This window comes from Ascaphus truei, unplaced genomic scaffold, assembly GCF_040206685.1.
Source record: "Ascaphus truei isolate aAscTru1 unplaced genomic scaffold, aAscTru1.hap1 HAP1_SCAFFOLD_282, whole genome shotgun sequence".
Taxonomy (NCBI): domain Eukaryota; kingdom Metazoa; phylum Chordata; class Amphibia; order Anura; family Ascaphidae; genus Ascaphus; species Ascaphus truei.
In genome coordinates this window covers 288521-309013 of record NW_027455772.1, presented here as the reverse complement: position 1 = coordinate 309013, position 20493 = coordinate 288521, and the positions used below count along the sequence as shown (strand labels likewise).

General features: G+C 41.8%; 45 non-coding genes and 1 pseudogene across 45 annotated transcripts; all 46 read right to left on the bottom strand.

Moving 5' to 3' along the window:
- Positions 1-80: 80 nt before the first annotated feature.
- LOC142482071 (5S ribosomal RNA) lies at positions 81-199 on the bottom strand. Its single transcript, XR_012796319.1, has one exon. It is a non-coding gene; the product is annotated as a 5S ribosomal RNA (ribosomal RNA).
- A 286-nt stretch (positions 200-485) lies between these two features.
- On the bottom strand, positions 486-604 carry LOC142482070 (5S ribosomal RNA). The gene has a single exon (XR_012796318.1). It is a non-coding gene; the product is annotated as a 5S ribosomal RNA (ribosomal RNA).
- Positions 605-890: 286 nt separating this feature from the next.
- Positions 891-1009, bottom strand: LOC142482068 (5S ribosomal RNA). The gene has a single exon (XR_012796317.1). It is a non-coding gene; the product is annotated as a 5S ribosomal RNA (ribosomal RNA).
- A 286-nt stretch (positions 1010-1295) lies between these two features.
- On the bottom strand, positions 1296-1414 carry LOC142482748 (5S ribosomal RNA). Its single transcript, XR_012796952.1, has one exon. It is a non-coding gene; the product is annotated as a 5S ribosomal RNA (ribosomal RNA).
- Positions 1415-1700: 286 nt separating this feature from the next.
- On the bottom strand, positions 1701-1819 carry LOC142482067 (5S ribosomal RNA). The gene has a single exon (XR_012796316.1). It is a non-coding gene; the product is annotated as a 5S ribosomal RNA (ribosomal RNA).
- Positions 1820-2105: 286 nt separating this feature from the next.
- Positions 2106-2224, bottom strand: LOC142482066 (5S ribosomal RNA). The gene has a single exon (XR_012796315.1). It is a non-coding gene; the product is annotated as a 5S ribosomal RNA (ribosomal RNA).
- Positions 2225-2510: 286 nt separating this feature from the next.
- On the bottom strand, positions 2511-2629 carry LOC142482595 (5S ribosomal RNA). The gene has a single exon (XR_012796803.1). It is a non-coding gene; the product is annotated as a 5S ribosomal RNA (ribosomal RNA).
- A 286-nt stretch (positions 2630-2915) lies between these two features.
- Positions 2916-3034, bottom strand: LOC142482065 (5S ribosomal RNA). The gene has a single exon (XR_012796314.1). It is a non-coding gene; the product is annotated as a 5S ribosomal RNA (ribosomal RNA).
- Positions 3035-3320: 286 nt separating this feature from the next.
- LOC142482064 (5S ribosomal RNA) lies at positions 3321-3439 on the bottom strand. Its single transcript, XR_012796313.1, has one exon. It is a non-coding gene; the product is annotated as a 5S ribosomal RNA (ribosomal RNA).
- Positions 3440-3725: 286 nt separating this feature from the next.
- Positions 3726-3844, bottom strand: LOC142482063 (5S ribosomal RNA). Its single transcript, XR_012796312.1, has one exon. It is a non-coding gene; the product is annotated as a 5S ribosomal RNA (ribosomal RNA).
- A 286-nt stretch (positions 3845-4130) lies between these two features.
- Positions 4131-4249, bottom strand: LOC142482747 (5S ribosomal RNA). Its single transcript, XR_012796951.1, has one exon. It is a non-coding gene; the product is annotated as a 5S ribosomal RNA (ribosomal RNA).
- A 286-nt stretch (positions 4250-4535) lies between these two features.
- On the bottom strand, positions 4536-4654 carry LOC142482061 (5S ribosomal RNA). The gene has a single exon (XR_012796310.1). It is a non-coding gene; the product is annotated as a 5S ribosomal RNA (ribosomal RNA).
- A 286-nt stretch (positions 4655-4940) lies between these two features.
- On the bottom strand, positions 4941-5059 carry LOC142482060 (5S ribosomal RNA). The gene has a single exon (XR_012796309.1). It is a non-coding gene; the product is annotated as a 5S ribosomal RNA (ribosomal RNA).
- Positions 5060-5345: 286 nt separating this feature from the next.
- On the bottom strand, positions 5346-5464 carry LOC142482059 (5S ribosomal RNA). Its single transcript, XR_012796308.1, has one exon. It is a non-coding gene; the product is annotated as a 5S ribosomal RNA (ribosomal RNA).
- Positions 5465-5750: 286 nt separating this feature from the next.
- LOC142482594 (5S ribosomal RNA) lies at positions 5751-5869 on the bottom strand. The gene has a single exon (XR_012796802.1). It is a non-coding gene; the product is annotated as a 5S ribosomal RNA (ribosomal RNA).
- A 286-nt stretch (positions 5870-6155) lies between these two features.
- LOC142482058 (5S ribosomal RNA) lies at positions 6156-6274 on the bottom strand. Its single transcript, XR_012796307.1, has one exon. It is a non-coding gene; the product is annotated as a 5S ribosomal RNA (ribosomal RNA).
- A 286-nt stretch (positions 6275-6560) lies between these two features.
- Positions 6561-6679, bottom strand: LOC142482057 (5S ribosomal RNA). Its single transcript, XR_012796306.1, has one exon. It is a non-coding gene; the product is annotated as a 5S ribosomal RNA (ribosomal RNA).
- Positions 6680-6965: 286 nt separating this feature from the next.
- LOC142482055 (5S ribosomal RNA) lies at positions 6966-7084 on the bottom strand. Its single transcript, XR_012796304.1, has one exon. It is a non-coding gene; the product is annotated as a 5S ribosomal RNA (ribosomal RNA).
- Positions 7085-7370: 286 nt separating this feature from the next.
- Positions 7371-7489, bottom strand: LOC142482746 (5S ribosomal RNA). Its single transcript, XR_012796950.1, has one exon. It is a non-coding gene; the product is annotated as a 5S ribosomal RNA (ribosomal RNA).
- Positions 7490-7775: 286 nt separating this feature from the next.
- LOC142482054 (5S ribosomal RNA) lies at positions 7776-7894 on the bottom strand. The gene has a single exon (XR_012796303.1). It is a non-coding gene; the product is annotated as a 5S ribosomal RNA (ribosomal RNA).
- A 286-nt stretch (positions 7895-8180) lies between these two features.
- On the bottom strand, positions 8181-8299 carry LOC142482053 (5S ribosomal RNA). Its single transcript, XR_012796302.1, has one exon. It is a non-coding gene; the product is annotated as a 5S ribosomal RNA (ribosomal RNA).
- A 676-nt stretch (positions 8300-8975) lies between these two features.
- LOC142482433 (5S ribosomal RNA) lies at positions 8976-9094 on the bottom strand. The gene has a single exon (XR_012796670.1). It is a non-coding gene; the product is annotated as a 5S ribosomal RNA (ribosomal RNA).
- A 286-nt stretch (positions 9095-9380) lies between these two features.
- On the bottom strand, positions 9381-9499 carry LOC142482593 (5S ribosomal RNA). Its single transcript, XR_012796801.1, has one exon. It is a non-coding gene; the product is annotated as a 5S ribosomal RNA (ribosomal RNA).
- Positions 9500-9785: 286 nt separating this feature from the next.
- LOC142482458 (5S ribosomal RNA) lies at positions 9786-9904 on the bottom strand. Its single transcript, XR_012796694.1, has one exon. It is a non-coding gene; the product is annotated as a 5S ribosomal RNA (ribosomal RNA).
- A 286-nt stretch (positions 9905-10190) lies between these two features.
- Positions 10191-10309, bottom strand: LOC142482052 (5S ribosomal RNA). Its single transcript, XR_012796301.1, has one exon. It is a non-coding gene; the product is annotated as a 5S ribosomal RNA (ribosomal RNA).
- A 286-nt stretch (positions 10310-10595) lies between these two features.
- Positions 10596-10714, bottom strand: LOC142482904 (5S ribosomal RNA). Its single transcript, XR_012797103.1, has one exon. It is a non-coding gene; the product is annotated as a 5S ribosomal RNA (ribosomal RNA).
- Positions 10715-11000: 286 nt separating this feature from the next.
- On the bottom strand, positions 11001-11119 carry LOC142482342 (5S ribosomal RNA). The gene has a single exon (XR_012796581.1). It is a non-coding gene; the product is annotated as a 5S ribosomal RNA (ribosomal RNA).
- A 286-nt stretch (positions 11120-11405) lies between these two features.
- LOC142482051 (5S ribosomal RNA) lies at positions 11406-11524 on the bottom strand. Its single transcript, XR_012796300.1, has one exon. It is a non-coding gene; the product is annotated as a 5S ribosomal RNA (ribosomal RNA).
- A 286-nt stretch (positions 11525-11810) lies between these two features.
- LOC142482903 (5S ribosomal RNA) lies at positions 11811-11929 on the bottom strand. The gene has a single exon (XR_012797102.1). It is a non-coding gene; the product is annotated as a 5S ribosomal RNA (ribosomal RNA).
- A 676-nt stretch (positions 11930-12605) lies between these two features.
- Positions 12606-12724, bottom strand: LOC142482049 (5S ribosomal RNA). The gene has a single exon (XR_012796298.1). It is a non-coding gene; the product is annotated as a 5S ribosomal RNA (ribosomal RNA).
- Positions 12725-13010: 286 nt separating this feature from the next.
- LOC142482048 (5S ribosomal RNA) lies at positions 13011-13129 on the bottom strand. The gene has a single exon (XR_012796297.1). It is a non-coding gene; the product is annotated as a 5S ribosomal RNA (ribosomal RNA).
- A 676-nt stretch (positions 13130-13805) lies between these two features.
- LOC142482505 (5S ribosomal RNA) lies at positions 13806-13924 on the bottom strand (annotated as a pseudogene).
- A 286-nt stretch (positions 13925-14210) lies between these two features.
- On the bottom strand, positions 14211-14329 carry LOC142482592 (5S ribosomal RNA). The gene has a single exon (XR_012796800.1). It is a non-coding gene; the product is annotated as a 5S ribosomal RNA (ribosomal RNA).
- A 286-nt stretch (positions 14330-14615) lies between these two features.
- Positions 14616-14734, bottom strand: LOC142482047 (5S ribosomal RNA). Its single transcript, XR_012796296.1, has one exon. It is a non-coding gene; the product is annotated as a 5S ribosomal RNA (ribosomal RNA).
- Positions 14735-15020: 286 nt separating this feature from the next.
- LOC142482046 (5S ribosomal RNA) lies at positions 15021-15139 on the bottom strand. Its single transcript, XR_012796295.1, has one exon. It is a non-coding gene; the product is annotated as a 5S ribosomal RNA (ribosomal RNA).
- Positions 15140-15425: 286 nt separating this feature from the next.
- Positions 15426-15544, bottom strand: LOC142482341 (5S ribosomal RNA). The gene has a single exon (XR_012796580.1). It is a non-coding gene; the product is annotated as a 5S ribosomal RNA (ribosomal RNA).
- Positions 15545-15830: 286 nt separating this feature from the next.
- LOC142482375 (5S ribosomal RNA) lies at positions 15831-15949 on the bottom strand. Its single transcript, XR_012796614.1, has one exon. It is a non-coding gene; the product is annotated as a 5S ribosomal RNA (ribosomal RNA).
- A 286-nt stretch (positions 15950-16235) lies between these two features.
- On the bottom strand, positions 16236-16354 carry LOC142482045 (5S ribosomal RNA). The gene has a single exon (XR_012796294.1). It is a non-coding gene; the product is annotated as a 5S ribosomal RNA (ribosomal RNA).
- Positions 16355-17030: 676 nt separating this feature from the next.
- Positions 17031-17149, bottom strand: LOC142482044 (5S ribosomal RNA). The gene has a single exon (XR_012796293.1). It is a non-coding gene; the product is annotated as a 5S ribosomal RNA (ribosomal RNA).
- A 286-nt stretch (positions 17150-17435) lies between these two features.
- LOC142482440 (5S ribosomal RNA) lies at positions 17436-17554 on the bottom strand. Its single transcript, XR_012796677.1, has one exon. It is a non-coding gene; the product is annotated as a 5S ribosomal RNA (ribosomal RNA).
- A 286-nt stretch (positions 17555-17840) lies between these two features.
- Positions 17841-17959, bottom strand: LOC142482340 (5S ribosomal RNA). The gene has a single exon (XR_012796579.1). It is a non-coding gene; the product is annotated as a 5S ribosomal RNA (ribosomal RNA).
- A 286-nt stretch (positions 17960-18245) lies between these two features.
- On the bottom strand, positions 18246-18364 carry LOC142482042 (5S ribosomal RNA). Its single transcript, XR_012796292.1, has one exon. It is a non-coding gene; the product is annotated as a 5S ribosomal RNA (ribosomal RNA).
- Positions 18365-18650: 286 nt separating this feature from the next.
- Positions 18651-18769, bottom strand: LOC142482902 (5S ribosomal RNA). Its single transcript, XR_012797101.1, has one exon. It is a non-coding gene; the product is annotated as a 5S ribosomal RNA (ribosomal RNA).
- A 676-nt stretch (positions 18770-19445) lies between these two features.
- On the bottom strand, positions 19446-19564 carry LOC142482745 (5S ribosomal RNA). Its single transcript, XR_012796949.1, has one exon. It is a non-coding gene; the product is annotated as a 5S ribosomal RNA (ribosomal RNA).
- Positions 19565-19850: 286 nt separating this feature from the next.
- LOC142482591 (5S ribosomal RNA) lies at positions 19851-19969 on the bottom strand. The gene has a single exon (XR_012796799.1). It is a non-coding gene; the product is annotated as a 5S ribosomal RNA (ribosomal RNA).
- A 286-nt stretch (positions 19970-20255) lies between these two features.
- On the bottom strand, positions 20256-20374 carry LOC142482041 (5S ribosomal RNA). The gene has a single exon (XR_012796291.1). It is a non-coding gene; the product is annotated as a 5S ribosomal RNA (ribosomal RNA).
- Between the last annotated feature and the right edge of the window lie 119 nt (positions 20375-20493).

Sequence of the window (20493 nt, the reverse complement as noted above, 5' to 3'; positions counted from 1 at the left end):
AAAGTAGCAAGAAATGAAACATTTTCATTTGCTGCGAGGAATGCCATGTATATTTTCATTAGGGAAGCGAAAAATAAAAACCCCTACAGCACCTGGTATTCCCAGGCAGTCTCCCAACCCAGTACTAATCAAGCCTCACCCTGCTTAGCTTCCGAGATCTGACGGGATCGGGCGCTGTCAAGGTAGTATGGCCGTAGGTGGAGATTGCTGTCTCATGATATCCTCTCATTCTTAAATCCATGAGCCTATATCTTGCTCCATGCATACACAGAGACTGAGAAAATGACAGGTGCACTCAAATGTACTATAGACGGAATTCTTGATGTCAGAATTCTATTTTGGAAGGTTGCATTGTGTTGAACTTTCAGAGGAAAAAACGATATATTTATTTGCCACTGCGGGAAAAAAGTAGCAAGAAATGAAACATTTTCATTTGCTGCGAGGAATGCCATGTATATTTTCATTAGGGAAGCGAAAAATAAAAACCCCTACAGCACCTGGTATTCCCAGGCAGTCTCCCAACCCAGTACTAATCAAGCCTCACCCTGCTTAGCTTCCGAGATCTGACGGGATCGGGCGCTGTCAAGGTAGTATGGCCGTAGGTGGAGATTGCTGTCTCATGATATCCTCTCATTCTTAAATCCATGAGCCTATATCTTGCTCCATGCATACACAGAGACTGAGAAAATGACAGGTGCACTCAAATGTACTATAGACGGAATTCTTGATGTCAGAATTCTATTTTGGAAGGTTGCATTGTGTTGAACTTTCAGAGGAAAAAACGATATATTTCTTTGCCACTGCGGGAAAAAAGTAGCAAGAAATGAAACATTTTCATTTGCTGCGAGGAATGCCATGTATATTTTCATTAGGGAAGCGAAAAATAAAAACCCCTACAGCACCTGGTATTCCCAGGCAGTCTCCCAACCCAGTACTAATCAAGCCTCACCCTGCTTAGCTTCCGAGATCTGACGGGATCGGGCGCTGTCAAGGTAGTATGGCCGTAGGTGGAGATTGCTGTCTCATGATATCCTCTCATTCTTAAATCCATGAGCCTATATCTTGCTCCATGCATACACAGAGACTGAGAAAATGACAGGTGCACTCAAATGTACTATAGACGGAATTCTTGATGTCAGAATTCTATTTTGGAAGGTTGCATTGTGTTGAACTTTCTGAGGAAAAAACAATATATTTCTTTGCCACTCCGGGAAAAAAGTAGCAAGAAATGAAACATTTTCATTTGCTGCGAGGAATGCCATGTATATTTTCATTAGGGAAGCGAAAAATAAAAACCCCTACAGCACCTGGTATTCCCAGGCAGTCTCCCAACCCAGTACTAATCAAGCCTCACCCTGCTTAGCTTCCGAGATCTGACGGGATCGGGCGCTTTCAAGGTAGTATGGCCGTAGGTGGAGATTGCTGTCTCATGATATCCTCTCATTCTTAAATCCATGAGCCTATATCTTGCTCCATGCATACACAGAGACTGAGAAAATGACAGGTGCACTCAAATGTACTATAGACGGAATTCTTGATGTCAGAATTCTATTTTGGAAGGTTGCATTGTGTTGAACTTTCAGAGGAAAAAACGATAGATTTCTTTGCCACTGCGGGAAAAATGTAGCAAGAAATGAAACATTTTCATTTGCTGCGAGGAATGCCATGTATATTTTCATTAGGGAAGCGAAAAATAAAAACCCCTACAGCACCTGGTATTCCCAGGCAGTCTCCCAACCCAGTACTAATCAAGCCTCACCCTGCTTAGCTTCCGAGATCTGACGGGATCGGGCGCTGTCAAGGTAGTATGGCCGTAGGTGGAGATTGCTGTCTCATGATATCCTCTCATTCTTAAATCCATGAGCCTATATCTTGCTCCATGCATACACAGAGACTGAGAAAATGACAGGTGCACTCAAATGTACTATAGACGGAATTCTTGATGTCAGAATTCTATTTTGGAAGGTTGCATTGTGTTGAACTTTCAGAGGAAAAAACGATAGATTTCTTTGCCACTGCGGGAAAAAAGTAGCAAGAAATGAAACATTTTCATTTGCTGCGAGGAATGCCATGTATATTTTCATTAGGGAAGCAAAAAATAAAAACCCCTACAGCACCTGGTATTCCCAGGCAGTCTCCCAACCCAGTACTAATCAAGCCTCACCCTGCTTAGCTTCCGAGATCTGACGGGATCGGGCGCTGTCAAGGTAGTATGGCCGTAGGTGGAGATTGCTGTCTCATGATATCCTCTCATTCTTAAATCCATGAGCCTATATCTTGCTCCATGCATACACAGAGACTGAGAAAATGACAGGTGCACTCAAATGTACTATAGACGGAATTCTTGATGTCAGAATTCTATTTTGGAAGGTTGCATTGTGTTGAACTTTCAGAGGAAAAAACGATAGATTTCTTTGCCACTGCGGGAAAAAAGTAGTAAAAAATGAAACATTTTCATTTGCTGCAAGGAATGCCATGTATATTTTCATTAGGGAAGCAAAAAATAAAAACACCCACAGCACCTGGTATTCCCAGGCAGTCTCCCAACCCAGTACTAATCAAGCCTCACCCTGCTTAGCTTCCGAGATCTGACGGGATCGGGCGCTTTCAAGGTAGTATGGCCGTAGGTGGAGATTGCTGTCTCATGATATCCTCTCATTCTTAAATCCATGAGCCTATATCTTGCTCCATGCATACACAGAGACTGAGAAAATGACAGGTGCACTCAAATGTACTATAGACGGAATTCTTGATGTCAGAATTCTATTTTGGAAGGTTGCATTGTGTTGAACTTTCAGAGGAAAAAACGATATATTTCTTTGCCACTGCGGGAAAAAAGTAGCAAGAAATGAAACATTTTCATTTGCTGCGAGGAATGCCATGTATATTTTCATTAGGGAAGCGAAAAATAAAAACCCCTACAGCACCTGGTATTCCCAGGCAGTCTCCCAACCCAGTACTAATCAAGCCTCACCCTGCTTAGCTTCCGAGATCTGACGGGATCGGGCGCTGTCAAGGTAGTATGGCCGTAGGTGGAGATTGCTGTCTCATGATATCCTCTCATTCTTAAATCCATGAGCCTATATCTTGCTCCATGCATACACAGAGACTGAGAAAATGACAGGTGCACTCAAATGTACTATAGACGGAATTCTTGATGTCAGAATTCTATTTTGGAAGGTTGCATTGTGTTGAACTTTCAGAGGAAAAAACGATATATTTATTTGCCACTGCGGGAAAAAAGTAGCAAGAAATGAAACATTTTCATTTGCTGCGAGGAATGCCATGTATATTTTCATTAGGGAAGCGAAAAATAAAAACCCCTACAGCACCTGGTATTCCCAGGCAGTCTCCCAACCCAGTACTAATCAAGCCTCACCCTGCTTAGCTTCCGAGATCTGACGGGATCGGGCGCTGTCAAGGTAGTATGGCCGTAGGTGGAGATTGCTGTCTCATGATATCCTCTCATTCTTAAATCCATGAGCCTATATCTTGCTCCATGCATACACAGAGACTGAGAAAATGACAGGTGCACTCAAATGTACTATAGACGGAATTCTTGATGTCAGAATTCTATTTTGGAAGGTTGCATTGTGTTGAACTTTCAGAGGAAAAAACGATATATTTCTTTGCCACTGCGGGAAAAAAGTAGCAAGAAATGAAACATTTTCATTTGCTGCGAGGAATGCCATGTATATTTTCATTAGGGAAGCGAAAAATAAAAACCCCTACAGCACCTGGTATTCCCAGGCAGTCTCCCAACCCAGTACTAATCAAGCCTCACCCTGCTTAGCTTCCGAGATCTGACGGGATCGGGCGCTGTCAAGGTAGTATGGCCGTAGGTGGAGATTGCTGTCTCATGATATCCTCTCATTCTTAAATCCATGAGCCTATATCTTGCTCCATGCATACACAGAGACTGAGAAAATGACAGGTGCACTCAAATGTACTATAGACGGAATTCTTGATGTCAGAATTCTATTTTGGAAGGTTGCATTGTGTTGAACTTTCTGAGGAAAAAACAATATATTTCTTTGCCACTCCGGGAAAAAAGTAGCAAGAAATGAAACATTTTCATTTGCTGCGAGGAATGCCATGTATATTTTCATTAGGGAAGCGAAAAATAAAAACCCCTACAGCACCTGGTATTCCCAGGCAGTCTCCCAACCCAGTACTAATCAAGCCTCACCCTGCTTAGCTTCCGAGATCTGACGGGATCGGGCGCTTTCAAGGTAGTATGGCCGTAGGTGGAGATTGCTGTCTCATGATATCCTCTCATTCTTAAATCCATGAGCCTATATCTTGCTCCATGCATACACAGAGACTGAGAAAATGACAGGTGCACTCAAATGTACTATAGACGGAATTCTTGATGTCAGAATTCTATTTTGGAAGGTTGCATTGTGTTGAACTTTCAGAGGAAAAAACGATAGATTTCTTTGCCACTGCGGGAAAAAAGTAGCAAGAAATGAAACATTTTCATTTGCTGCGAGGAATGCCATGTATATTTTCATTAGGGAAGCGAAAAATAAAAACCCCTACAGCACCTGGTATTCCCAGGCAGTCTCCCAACCCAGTACTAATCAAGCCTCACCCTGCTTAGCTTCCGAGATCTGACGGGATCGGGCGCTGTCAAGGTAGTATGGCCGTAGGTGGAGATTGCTGTCTCATGATATCCTCTCATTCTTAAATCCATGAGCCTATATCTTGCTCCATGCATACACAGAGACTGAGAAAATGACAGGTGCACTCAAATGTACTATAGACGGAATTCTTGATGTCAGAATTCTATTTTGGAAGGTTGCATTGTGTTGAACTTTCAGAGGAAAAAACGATAGATTTCTTTGCCACTGCGGGAAAAAAGTAGCAAGAAATGAAACATTTTCATTTGCTGCGAGGAATGCCATGTATATTTTCATTAGGGAAGCAAAAAATAAAAACCCCTACAGCACCTGGTATTCCCAGGCAGTCTCCCAACCCAGTACTAATCAAGCCTCACCCTGCTTAGCTTCCGAGATCTGACGGGATCGGGCGCTGTCAAGGTAGTATGGCCGTAGGTGGAGATTGCTGTCTCATGATATCCTCTCATTCTTAAATCCATGAGCCTATATCTTGCTCCATGCATACACAGAGACTGAGAAAATGACAGGTGCACTCAAATGTACTATAGACGGAATTCTTGATGTCAGAATTCTATTTTGGAAGGTTGCATTGTGTTGAACTTTCAGAGGAAAAAACGATAGATTTCTTTGCCACTGCGGGAAAAAAGTAGCAAGAAATGAAACATTTTCATTTGCTGCGAGGAATGCCATGTATATTTTCATTAGGGAAGCAAAAAATAAAAACCCCTACAGCACCTGGTATTCCCAGGCAGTCTCCCAACCCAGTACTAATCAAGCCTCACCCTGCTTAGCTTCCGAGATCTGACGGGATCGGGCGCTGTCAAGGTAGTATGGCCGTAGGTGGAGATTGCTGTCTCATGATATCCTCTCATTCTTAAATCCATGAGCCTATATCTTGCTCCATGCATACACAGAGACTGAGAAAATGACAGGTGCACTCAAATGTACTATAGACGGAATTCTTGATGTCAGAATTCTATTTTGGAAGGTTGCATTGTGTTGAACTTTCAGAGGAAAAAACGATAGATTTCTTTGCCACTGCGGGAAAAAAGTAGTAAAAAATGAAACATTTTCATTTGCTGCAAGGAATGCCATGTATATTTTCATTAGGGAAGCAAAAAATAAAAACACCCACAGCACCTGGTATTCCCAGGCAGTCTCCCAACCCAGTACTAATCAAGCCTCACCCTGCTTAGCTTCCGAGATCTGACGGGATCGGGCGCTTTCAAGGTAGTATGGCCGTAGGTGGAGATTGCTGTCTCATGATATCCTCTCATTCTTAAATCCATGAGCCTATATCTTGCTCCATGCATACACAGAGACTGAGAAAATGACAGGTGCACTCAAATGTACTATAGACGGAATTCTTGATGTCAGAATTCTATTTTGGAAGGTTGCATTGTGTTGAACTTTCAGAGGAAAAAACGATATATTTCTTTGCCACTGCGGGAAAAAAGTAGCAAGAAATGAAACATTTTCATTTGCTGCGAGGAATGCCATGTATATTTTCATTAGGGAAGCGAAAAATAAAAACCCCTACAGCACCTGGTATTCCCAGGCAGTCTCCCAACCCAGTACTAATCAAGCCTCACCCTGCTTAGCTTCCGAGATCTGACGGGATCGGGCGCTGTCAAGGTAGTATGGCCGTAGGTGGAGATTGCTGTCTCATGATATCCTCTCATTCTTAAATCCATGAGCCTATATCTTGCTCCATGCATACACAGAGACTGAGAAAATGACAGGTGCACTCAAATGTACTATAGACGGAATTCTTGATGTCAGAATTCTATTTTGGAAGGTTGCATTGTGTTGAACTTTCAGAGGAAAAAACGATATATTTATTTGCCACTGCGGGAAAAAAGTAGCAAGAAATGAAACATTTTCATTTGCTGCGAGGAATGCCATGTATATTTTCATTAGGGAAGCGAAAAATAAAAACCCCTACAGCACCTGGTATTCCCAGGCAGTCTCCCAACCCAGTACTAATCAAGCCTCACCCTGCTTAGCTTCCGAGATCTGACGGGATCGGGCGCTGTCAAGGTAGTATGGCCGTAGGTGGAGATTGCTGTCTCATGATATCCTCTCATTCTTAAATCCATGAGCCTATATCTTGCTCCATGCATACACAGAGACTGAGAAAATGACAGGTGCACTCAAATGTACTATAGACGGAATTCTTGATGTCAGAATTCTATTTTGGAAGGTTGCATTGTGTTGAACTTTCAGAGGAAAAAACGATATATTTCTTTGCCACTGCGGGAAAAAAGTAGCAAGAAATGAAACATTTTCATTTGCTGCGAGGAATGCCATGTATATTTTCATTAGGGAAGCGAAAAATAAAAACCCCTACAGCACCTGGTATTCCCAGGCAGTCTCCCAACCCAGTACTAATCAAGCCTCACCCTGCTTAGCTTCCGAGATCTGACGGGATCGGGCGCTGTCAAGGTAGTATGGCCGTAGGTGGAGATTGCTGTCTCATGATATCCTCTCATTCTTAAATCCATGAGCCTATATCTTGCTCCATGCATACACAGAGACTGAGAAAATGACAGGTGCACTCAAATGTACTATAGACGGAATTCTTGATGTCAGAATTCTATTTTGGAAGGTTGCATTGTGTTGAACTTTCTGAGGAAAAAACAATATATTTCTTTGCCACTCCGGGAAAAAAGTAGCAAGAAATGAAACATTTTCATTTGCTGCGAGGAATGCCATGTATATTTTCATTAGGGAAGCGAAAAATAAAAACCCCTACAGCACCTGGTATTCCCAGGCAGTCTCCCAACCCAGTACTAATCAAGCCTCACCCTGCTTAGCTTCCGAGATCTGACGGGATCGGGCGCTTTCAAGGTAGTATGGCCGTAGGTGGAGATTGCTGTCTCATGATATCCTCTCATTCTTAAATCCATGAGCCTATATCTTGCTCCATGCATACACAGAGACTGAGAAAATGACAGGTGCACTCAAATGTACTATAGACGGAATTCTTGATGTCAGAATTCTATTTTGGAAGGTTGCATTGTGTTGAACTTTCAGAGGAAAAAACGATAGATTTCTTTGCCACTGCGGGAAAAAAGTAGCAAGAAATGAAACATTTTCATTTGCTGCGAGGAATGCCATGTATATTTTCATTAGGGAAGCGAAAAATAAAAACCCCTACAGCACCTGGTATTCCCAGGCAGTCTCCCAACCCAGTACTAATCAAGCCTCACCCTGCTTAGCTTCCGAGATCTGACGGGATCGGGCGCTGTCAAGGTAGTATGGCCGTAGGTGGAGATTGCTGTCTCATGATATCCTCTCATTCTTAAATCCATGAGCCTATATCTTGCTCCATGCATACACAGAGACTGAGAAAATGACAGGTGCACTCAAATGTACTATAGACGGAATTCTTGATGTCAGAATTCTATTTTGGAAGGTTGCATTGTGTTGAACTTTCAGAGGAAAAAACGATAGATTTCTTTGCCACTGCGGGAAAAAAGTAGCAAGAAATGAAACATTTTCATTTGCTGCGAGGAATGCCATGTATATTTTCATTAGGGAAGCAAAAAATAAAAACCCCTACAGCACCTGGTATTCCCAGGCAGTCTCCCAACCCAGTACTAATCAAGCCTCACCCTGCTTAGCTTCCGAGATCTGACGGGATCGGGCGCTGTCAAGGTAGTATGGCCGTAGGTGGAGATTGCTGTCTCATGATATCCTCTCATTCTTAAATCCATGAGCCTATATCTTGCTCCATGCATACACAGAGACTGAGAAAATGACAGGTGCACTCAAATGTACTATAGACGGAATTCTTGATGTCAGAATTCTATTTTGGAAGGTTGCATTGTGTTGAACTTTCAGAGGAAAAAACGATAGATTTCTTTGCCACTGCGGGAAAAAAGTAGTAAAAAATTTCAGAGGTGCCTATATTCAACCTCCTCCTGTTTGGATTTGAACTCACTATCTCTTCCAAGTATCAGCTTGAACACTGCACACCCCAACTCTGTGAGCCACAAGCTCACCATATAACATGCTGAGTGTTCTGAGGCCTGTATGATATATTTCTAAATGACATGGGAGGCATAAGTGTATTATTGTGACCGTTAAAAAAATACATTCTTGAAGAATTACCTTAAATGGAGAAATTAAATCAGAGACTGAGAAAATGACAGGTGCACTCAAATATACTATAGACGGAATTCTTGATGTCAGAATTCTATTTTGGAAGGTTGCATTGTGTTGAACTTTCAGAGGAAAAAACAATATATTTCTTTGCCACTCCGGGAAAAAAGTAGCAAGAAATGAAACATTTTCATTTGCTGCGAGGAATGCCATGTATATTTTCATTAGGGAAGCGAAAAATAAAAACCCCTACAGCACCTGGTATTCCCAGGCAGTCTCCCAACCCAGGACTAATCAAGCCTCACCCTGCTTAGCTTCCGAGATCTGACGGGATCGGGCGCTTTCAAGGTAGTATGGCCGTAGGTGGAGATTGCTGTCTCATGATATCCTCTCATTCTTAAATCCATGAGCCTATATCTTGCTCCATGCATACACAGAGACTGAGAAAATGACAGGTGCACTCAAATGTACTATAGACGGAATTCTTGATGTCAGAATTCTATTTTGGAAGGTTGCATTGTGTTGAACTTTCTGAGGAAAAAACGATATATTTCTTTGCCACTGCGGGAAAAAAGTAGTAAAAAATGAAACATTTTCATTTGCTGCAAGGAATGCCATGTATATTTTCATTAGGGAAGCAAAAAATAAAAACACCCACAGCACCTGGTATTCCCAGGCAGTCTCCCAACCCAGTACTAATCAAGCCTCACCCTGCTTAGCTTCCGAGATCTGACGGGATCGGGCGCTTTCAAGGTAGTATGGCCGTAGGTGGAGATTGCTGTCTCATGATATCCTCTCATTCTTAAATCCATGAGCCTATATCTTGCTCCATGCATACACAGAGACTGAGAAAATGACAGGTGCACTCAAATGTACTATAGACGGAATTCTTGATGTCAGAATTCTATTTTGGAAGGTTGCATTGTGTTGAACTTTCAGAGGAAAAAACGATATATTTCTTTGCCACTGCGGGAAAAAAGTAGCAAGAAATGAAACATTTTCATTTGCTGCGAGGAATGCCATGTATATTTTCATTAGGGAAGCGAAAAATAAAAACCCCTACAGCACCTGGTATTCCCAGGCAGTCTCCCAACCCAGTACTAATCAAGCCTCACCCTGCTTAGCTTCCAAGATCTGACGGGATCGGGCGCTGTCAAGGTAGTATGGCCGTAGGTGGAGATTGCTGTCTCATGATATCCTCTCATTCTTAAATCCATGAGCCTATATCTTGCTCCATGCATACACAGAGACTGAGAAAATGACAGGTGCACTCAAATGTACTATAGACGGAATTCTTGATGTCAGAATTCTATTTTGGAAGGTTGCATTGTGTTGAACTTTCAGAGGAAAAAACGATATATTTCTTTGCCACTGCGGGAAAAAAGTAGCAAGAAATGAAACATTTTCATTTGCTGCGAGGAATGCCATGTATATTTTCATTAGGGAAGCGAAAAATAAAAACCCCTACAGCACCTGGTATTCCCAGGCAGTCTCCCAACCCAGTACTAATCAAGCCTCACCCTGCTTAGCTTCCGAGATCTGACGGGATCGGGCGCTGTCAAGGTAGTATGGCCGTAGGTGGAGATTGCTGTCTCATGATATCCTCTCATTCTTAAATCCATGAGCCTATATCTTGCTCCATGCATACACAGAGACTGAGAAAATGACAGGTGCACTCAAATGTACTATAGACGGAATTCTTGATGTCAGAATTCTATTTTGGAAGGTTGCATTGTGTTGAACTTTCAGAGGAAAAAACGATAGATTTCTTTGCCACTGCGGGAAAAAAGTAGTAAAAAATGAAACATTTTCATTTGCTGCAAGGAATGCCATGTATATTTTCATTAGGGAAGCAAAAAATAAAAACACCCACAGCACCTGGTATTCCCAGGCAGTCTCCCAACCCAGTACTAATCAAGCCTCACCCTGCTTAGCTTCCGAGATCTGACGGGATCGGGCGCTGTCAAGGTAGTATGGCCGTAGGTGGAGATTGCTGTCTCATGATATCCTCTCATTCTTAAATCCATGAGCCTATATCTTGCTCCATGCATACACAGAGACTGAGAAAATGACAGGTGCACTCAAATGTACTATAGACGGAATTCTTGATGTCAGAATTCTATTTTGGAAGGTTGCATTGTGTTGAACTTTCAGAGGAAAAAACGATAGATTTCTTTGCCACTGCGGGAAAAAAGTAGTAAAAAATGAAACATTTTCATTTGCTGCAAGGAATGCCATGTATATTTTGATTAGTGAAGCAAAAAATAAAAACACTCACAGCACCTGGTATTCCCAGGCAGTCTCCCAACCCAGTACTAATCAAGCCTCACCCTGCTTAGCTTCCGAGATCTGACGGGATCGGGCGCTTTCAAGGTAGTATGGCCGTAGGTGGAGATTGCTGTCTCATGATATCCTCTCATTCTTAAATCCATGAGCCTATATCTTGCTCCATGCATACACAGAGACTGAGAAAATGACAGGTGCACTCAAATGTACTATAGACGGAATTCTTGATGTCAGAATTCTATTTTGGAAGGTTGCATTGTGTTGAACTTTCAGAGGAAAAAACGATATATTTCTTTGCCACTGCGGGAAAAAAGTAGCAAGAAATGAAACATTTTCATTTGCTGCGAGGAATGCCATGTATATTTTCATTAGGGAAGCGAAAAATAAAAACCCCTACAGCACCTGGTATTCCCAGGCAGTCTCCCAACCCAGTACTAATCAAGCCTCACCCTGCTTAGCTTCCGAGATCTGACGGGATCGGGCGCTGTCAAGGTAGTATGGCCGTAGGTGGAGATTGCTGTCTCATGATATCCTCTCATTCTTAAATCCATGAGCCTATATCTTGCTCCATGCATACACAGAGACTGAGAAAATGACAGGTGCACTCAAATGTACTATAGACGGAATTCTTGATGTCAGAATTCTATTTTGGAAGGTTGCATTGTGTTGAACTTTCTGAGGAAAAAACGATATATTTCTTTGCCACTGCGGGAAAAAAGTAGTAAAAAATGAAACATTTTCATTTGCTGCAAGGAATGCCATGTATATTTTCATTAGGGAAGCAAAAAATAAAAACACCCACAGCACCTGGTATTCCCAGGCAGTCTCCCAACCCAGTACTAATCAAGCCTCACCCTGCTTAGCTTCCGAGATCTGACGGGATCGGGCGCTGTCAAGGTAGTATGGCCGTAGGTGGAGATTGCTGTCTCATGATATCCTCTCATTCTTAAATCCATGAGCCTATATCTTGCTCCATGCATACACAGAGACTGAGAAAATGACAGGTGCACTCAAATGTACTATAGACGGAATTCTTGATGTCAGAATTCTATTTTGGAAGGTTGCATTGTGTTGAACTTTCAGAGGAAAAAACGATAGATTTCTTTGCCACTGCGGGAAAAAAGTAGTAAAAAATTTCAGAGGTGCCTATATTCAACCTCCTCCTGTTTGGATTTGAACTCACTATCTCTTCCAAGTATCAGCTTGAACACTGCACACCCCAACTCTGTGAGCCACAAGCTCACCATATAACATGCTGAGTGTTCTGAGGCCTGTATGATATATTTCTAAATGACATGGGAGGCATAAGTGTATTATTGTGACCGTTAAAAAAATACATTCTTGAAGAATTACCTTAAATGGAGAAATTAAATCAGAGACTGAGAAAATGACAGGTGCACTCAAATATACTATAGACGGAATTCTTGATGTCAGAATTCTATTTTGGAAGGTTGCATTGTGTTGAACTTTCAGAGGAAAAAACAATATATTTCTTTGCCACTCCGGGAAAAAAGTAGCAAGAAATGAAACATTTTCATTTGCTGCGAGGAATGCCATGTATATTTTCATTAGGGAAGCGAAAAATAAAAACCCCTACAGCACCTGGTATTCCCAGGCAGTCTCCCAACCCAGTACTAATCAAGCCTCACCCTGCTTAGCTTCCGAGATCTGACGGGATCGGGCGCTGTCAAGGTAGTATGGCCGTAGGTGGAGATTGCTGTCTCATGATATCCTCTCATTCTTAAATCCATGAGCCTATATCTTGCTCCATGCATACACAGAGACTGAGAAAATGACAGGTGCACTCAAATGTACTATAGACGGAATTCTTGATGTCAGAATTCTATTTTGGAAGGTTGCATTGTGTTGAACTTTCAGAGGAAAAAACGATATATTTCTTTGCCACTGCGGGAAAAAAGTAGCAAGAAATGAAACATTTTCATTTGCTGCGAGGAATGCCATGTATATTTTCATTAGGGAAGCGAAAAATAAAAACCCCTACAGCACCTGGTATTCCCAGGCAGTCTCCCAACCCAGTACTAATCAAGCCTCACCCTGCTTAGCTTCCGAGATCTGACGGGATCGGGCGCTGTCAAGGTAGTATGGCCGTAGGTGGAGATTGCTGTCTCATGATATCCTCTCATTCTTAAATCCATGAGCCTATATCTTGCTCCATGCATACACAGAGACTGAGAAAATGACAGGTGCACTCAAATGTACTATAGACGGAATTCTTGATGTCAGAATTCTATTTTGGAAGGTTGCATTGTGTTGAACTTTCAGAGGAAAAAACGATAGATTTCTTTGCCACTGCGGGAAAAAAGTAGTAAAAAATTTCAGAGGTGCCTATATTCAACCTCCTCCTGTTTGGATTTGAACTCACTATCTCTTCCAAGTATCAGCTTGAACACTGCACACCCCAACTCTGTGAGCCACAAGCTCACCATATAACATGCTGAGTGTTCTGAGGCCTGTATGATATATTTCTAAATGACATGGGAGGCATAAGTGTATTATTGTGACCGTTAAAAAAATACATTCTTGAAGAATTACCTTAAATGGAGAAATTAAATCAGAGACTGAGAAAATGACAGGTGCACTCAAATATACTATAGACGGAATTCTTGATGTCAGAATTCTATTTTGGAAGGTTGCATTGTGTTGAACTTTCAGAGGAAAAAACAATATATTTCTTTGCCACTCCGGGAAAAAAGTAGCAAGAAATGAAACATTTTCATTTGCTGCGAGGAATGCCATGTATATTTTCATTAGGGAAGCGAAAAATAAAAACCCCTACAGCACCTGGTATTCCCAGGCAGTCTCCCAACCCAGGACTAATCAAGCCTCACCCTGCTTAGTTTCCGAGATCTGACAGGATCGGGCGCTTTCAAGGTAGTATGGCCGTAGGTGGAGATTGCTGTCTCATGATATCCTCTCATTCTTAAATCCATGAGCCTATATCTTGCTCCATGCATACACAGAGACTGAGAAAATGACAGGTGCACTCAAATGTACTATAGACGGAATTCTTGATGTCAGAATTCTATTTTGGAAGGTTGCATTGTGTTGAACTTTCTGAGGAAAAAACGATATATTTCTTTGCCACTGCGGGAAAAAAGTAGTAAAAAATGAAACATTTTCATTTGCTGCAAGGAATGCCATGTATATTTTCATTAGGGAAGCAAAAAATAAAAACACCCACAGCACCTGGTATTCCCAGGCAGTCTCCCAACCCAGTACTAATCAAGCCTCACCCTGCTTAGCTTCCGAGATCTGACGGGATCGGGCGCTTTCAAGGTAGTATGGCCGTAGGTGGAGATTGCTGTCTCATGATATCCTCTCATTCTTAAATCCATGAGCCTATATCTTGCTCCATGCATACACAGAGACTGAGAAAATGACAGGTGCACTCAAATGTACTATAGACGGAATTCTTGATGTCAGAATTCTATTTTGGAAGGTTGCATTGTGTTGAACTTTCAGAGGAAAAAACGATATATTTCTTTGCCACTGCGGGAAAAAAGTAGCAAGAAATGAAACATTTTCATTTGCTGCGAGGAATGCCATGTATATTTTCATTAGGGAAGCGAAAAATAAAAACCCCTACAGCACCTGGTATTCCCAGGCAGTCTCCCAACCCAGTACTAATCAAGCCTCACCCTGCTTAGCTTCCGAGATCTGACGGGATCGGGCGCTGTCAAGGTAGTATGGCCGTAGGTGGAGATTGCTGTCTCATGATATCCTCTCATTCTTAAATCCATGAGCCTATATCTTGCTCCATGCATACACAGAGACTGAGAAAATGACAGGTGCACTCAAATGTACTATAGACGGAATTCTTGATGTCAGAATTCTATTTTGGAAGGTTGCATTGTGTTGAACTTTCAGAGGAAAAAACGATATATTTCTTTGCCACTGCGGGAAAAAAGTAGCAAGAAATGAAACATTTTCATTTGCTGCGAGGAATGCCATGTATATTTTCATTAGGGAAGCGAAAAATAAAAACCCCTACAGCACCTGGTATTCCCAGGCAGTCTCCCAACCCAGTACTAATCAAGCCTCACCCTGCTTAGCTTCCGAGATCTGACGGGATCGGGCGCTGTCAAGGTAGTATGGCCGTAGGTGGAGATTGCTGTCTCATGATATCCTCTCATTCTTAAATCCATGAGCCTATATCTTGCTCCATGCATACACAGAGACTGAGAAAATGACAGGTGCACTCAAATGTACTATAGACGGAATTCTTGATGTCAGAATTCTATTTTGGAAGGTTGCATTGTGTTGAACTTTCAGAGGAAAAAACGATAGATTTCTTTGCCACTGCGGGAAAAAAGTAGTAAAAAATGAAACATTTTCATTTGCTGCAAGGAATGCCATGTATATTTTGATTAGTGAAGCAAAAAATAAAAACACTCACAGCACCTGGTATTCCCAGGCAGTCTCCCAACCCAGTACTAATCAAGCCTCACCCTGCTTAGCTTCCGAGATCTGACGGGATCGGGCGCTTTCAAGGTAGTATGGCCGTAGGTGGAGATTGCTGTCTCATGATATCCTCTCATTCTTAAATCCATGAGCCTATATCTTGCTCCATGCATACACAGAGACTGAGAAAATGACAGGTGCACTCAAATGTACTATAGACGGAATTCTTGATGTCAGAATTCTATTTTGGAAGGTTGCATTGTGTTGAACTTTCAGAGGAAAAAACGATATATTTCTTTGCCACTGCGGGAAAAAAGTAGCAAGAAATGAAACATTTTCATTTGCTGCGAGGAATGCCATGTATATTTTCATTAGGGAAGCGAAAAATAAAAACCCCTACAGCACCTGGTATTCCCAGGCAGTCTCCCAACCCAGTACTAATCAAGCCTCACCCTGCTTAGCTTCCGAGATCTGACGGGATCAGGCGCTGTCAAGGTAGTATGGCCGTAGGTGGAGATTGCTGTCTCATGATATCCTCTCATTCTTAAATCCATGAGCCTATATCTTGCTCCATGCATACACAGAGACTGAGAAAATGACAGGTGCACTCAAATGTACTATAGACGGAATTCTTGATGTCAGAATTCTATTTTGGAAGGTTGCATTGTGTTGAACTTTCTGAGGAAAAAACGATATATTTCTTTGCCACTGCGGGAAAAAAGTAGTAAAAAATGAAACATTTTCATTTGCTGCAAGGAATGCCATGTATATTTTCATTAGGGAAGCGAAAAATAAAAACCCCTACAGCACCTGGTATTCCCAGGCAGTCTCCCAACCCAGTACTAATCAAGCCTCACCCTGCTTAGCTTCCGAGATCTGACGGGATCGGGCGCTGTCAAGGTAGTATGGCCGTAGGTGGAGATTGCTGTCTCATGATATCCTCTCATTCTTAAATCCATGAGCCTATATCTTGCTCCATGCATACACAGAGACTGAGAAAATGACAGGTGCACTCAAATGTACTATAGACGGAATTCTTGATGTCAGAATTCTATTTTGGAAGGTTGCATTGTGTTGAACTTTCAGAGGAAAAAACGATAGATTTCTTTGCCACTGCGGGAAAAAAGTAGTAAAAAATTTCAGAGGTGCCTATATTCAACCTCCTCCTGTTTGGATTTGAACTCACTATCTCTTCCAAGTATCAGCTTGAACACTGCACACCCCAACTCTGTGAGCCACAAGCTCACCATATAACATGCTGAGTGTTCTGAGGCCTGTATGATATATTTCTAAATGACATGGGAGGCATAAGTGTATTATTGTGACCGTTAAAAAAATACATTCTTGAAGAATTACCTTAAATGGAGAAATTAAATCAGAGACTGAGAAAATGACAGGTGCACTCAAATATACTATAGACGGAATTCTTGATGTCAAAATTCTATTTTGGAAGGTTGCATTGTGTTGAACTTTCAGAGGAAAAAACAATATATTTCTTTGCCACTCCGGGAAAAAAGTAGCAAGAAATGAAACATTTTCATTTGCTGCGAGGAATGCCATGTATATTTTCATTAGGGAAGCGAAAAATAAAAACCCCTACAGCACCTGGTATTCCCAGGCAGTCTCCCAACCCAGTACTAATCAAGCCTCACCCTGCTTAGCTTCCGAGATCTGACGGGATCGGGCGCTGTCAAGGTAGTATGGCCGTAGGTGGAGATTGCTGTCTCATGATATCCTCTCATTCTTAAATCCATGAGCCTATATCTTGCTCCATGCATACACAGAGACTGAGAAAATGACAGGTGCACTCAAATGTACTATAGACGGAATTCTTGATGTCAGAATTCTATTTTGGAAGGTTGCATTGTGTTGAACTTTCTGAGGAAAAAACGATATATTTCTTTGCCACTGCGGGAAAAAAGTAGTAAAAAATGAAACATTTTCATTTGCTGCAAGGAATGCCATGTATATTTTCATTAGGGAAGCAAAAAATAAAAACACCCACAGCACCTGGTATTCCCAGGCAGTCTCCCAACCCTGTACTAATCAAGCCTCACCCTGCTTAGCTTCCGAGATCTGACGGGATCGGGCGCTGTCAAGGTAGTATGGCCGTAGGTGGAGATTGCTGTCTCATGATATCCTCTCATTCTTAAATCCATGAGCCTATATCTTGCTCCATGCATACACAGAGACTGAGAAAATGACAGGTGCACTCAAATGTACTATAGACGGAATTCTTGATGTCAGAATTCTATTTTGGAAGGTTGCATTGTGTTGAACTTTCAGAGGAAAAAACGATAGATTTCTTTGCCACTGCGGGAAAAAAGTAGTAAAAAATGAAACATTTTCATTTGCTGCAAGGAATGCCATGTATATTTTGATTAGTGAAGCAAAAAATAAAAACACTCACAGCACCTGGTATTCCCAGGCAGTCTCCCAACCCAGTACTAATCAAGCCTCACCCTGCTTAGCTTCCGAGATCTGACGGGATCGGGCGCTTTCAAGGTAGTATGGCCGTAGGTGGAGATTGCTGTCTCATGATATCCTCTCATTCTTAAATCCATGAGCCTATATCTTGCTCCATGCATACACAGAGACTGAGAAAATGACAGGTGCACTCAAATGTACTATAGACGGAATTCTTGATGTCAGAATTCTATTTTGGAAGGTTGCATTGTGTTGAACTTTCAGAGGAAAAAACGATATATTTCTTTGCCACTGCGGGAAAAAAGTAGCAAGAAATGAAACATTTTCATTTGCTGCGAGGAATGCCATGTATATTTTCATTAGGGAAGCGAAAAATAAAAACCCCTACAGCACCTGGTATTCCCAGGCAGTCTCCCAACCCAGTACTAATCAAGCCTCACCCTGCTTAGCTTCCGAGATCTGACGGGATCGGGCGCTGTCAAGGTAGTATGGCCGTAGGTGGAGATTGCTGTCTCATGATATCCTCTCATTCTTAAATCCATGAGCCTATATCTTGCTCCATGCATACACAGAGACTGAGAAAATGACAGGTGCACTCAAATGTACTATAGACGGAATTCTTGATGTCAGAATTCTATTTTGGAAGGTTGCATTGTGTTGAACTTTCTGAGGAAAAAACGATATATTTCTTTGCCACTGCGGGAAAAAAGTAGTAAAAAATGAAACATTTTCATTTGCTGCAAGGAATGCCATGTATATTTTCATTAGGGAAGCAAAAAATAAAAACACCCACAGCACCTGGTATTCCCAGGCAGTCTCCCAACCCAGTACTAATCAAGCCTCACCCTGCTTAGCTTCCGAGATCTGACGGGATCGGGCGCTGTCAAGGTAGTATGGCCGTAGGTGGAGATTGCTGTCTCATGATATCCTCTCATTCTTAAATCCATGAGCCTATATCTTGCTCCATGCATACACAGAGACTGAGAAAATGACAGGTGCACTCAAATGTACTATAGACGGAATTCTTGATGTCAGAATTCTATTTTGGAAGGTTGCATTGTGTTGAACTTTCAGAGGAAAAAACGATAGATTTCTTTGCCACTGCGGGAAAAAAGTAGTAAAAAATTTCAGAGGTGCCTATATTCAACCTCCTCCTGTTTGGATTTGAACTCACTATCTCTTCCAAGTATCAGCTTGAACACTGCACACCCCAACTCTGTGAGCCACAAGCTCACCATATAACATGCTGAGTGTTCTGAGGCCTGTATGATATATTTCTAAATGACATGGGAGGCATAAGTGTATTATTGTGACCGTTAAAAAAATACATTCTTGAAGAATTACCTTAAATGGAGAAATTAAATCAGAGACTGAGAAAATGACAGGTGCACTCAAATATACTATAGACGGAATTCTTGATGTCAAAATTCTATTTTGGAAGGTTGCATTGTGTTGAACTTTCAGAGGAAAAAACAATATATTTCTTTGCCACTCCGGGAAAAAAGTAGCAAGAAATGAAACATTTTCATTTGCTGCGAGGAATGCCATGTATATTTTCATTAGGGAAGCGAAAAATAAAAACCCCTACAGCACCTGGTATTCCCAGGCAGTCTCCCAACCCAGTACTAATCAAGCCTCACCCTGCTTAGCTTCCGAGATCTGACGGGATCGGGCGCTTTCAAGGTAGTATGGCCGTAGGTGGAGATTGCTGTCTCATGATATCCTCTCATTCTTAAATCCATGAGCCTATATCTTGCTCCATGCATACACAGAGACTGAGAAAATGACAGGTGCACTCAAATGTACTATAGACGGAATTCTTGATGTCAGAATTCTATTTTGGAAGGTTGCATTGTGTTGAACTTTCTGAGGAAAAAACGATATATTTCTTTGCCACTGCGGGAAAAAAGTAGTAAAAAATGAAACATTTTCATTTGCTGCAAGGAATGCCATGTATATTTTCATTAGGGAAGCAAAAAATAAAAACACCCACAGCACCTGGTATTCCCAGGCAGTCTCCCAACCCAGTACTAATCAAGCCTCACCCTGCTTAGCTTCCGAGATCTGACGGGATCGGGCGCTTTCAAGGTAGTATGGCCGTAGGTGGAGATTGCTGTCTCATGATATCCTCTCATTCTTAAATCCATGAGCCTATATCTTGCTCCATGCATACACAGAGACTGAGAAAATGACAGGTGCACTCAAATGTACTATAGACGGAATTCTTGATGTCAGAATTCTATTTTGGAAGGTTGCATTGTGTTGAACTTTCAGAGGAAAAAACGATATATTTCTTTGCCACTGCGGGAAAAAAGTAGCAAGAAATGAAACATTTTCATTTGCTGCGAGGAATGCCATGTATATTTTCATTAGGGAAGCGAAAAATAAAAACCCCTACAGCACCTGGTATTCCCAGGCAGTCTCCCAACCCAGTACTAATCAAGCCTCACCCTGCTTAGCTTCCGAGATCTGACGGGATCGGGCGCTGTCAAGGTAGTATGGCCGTAGGTGGAGATTGCTGTCTCATGATATCCTCTCATTCTTAAATCCATGAGCCTATATCTTGCTCCATGCATACACAGAGACTGAGAAAATGACAGGTGCACTCAAATGTACTATAGACGGAATT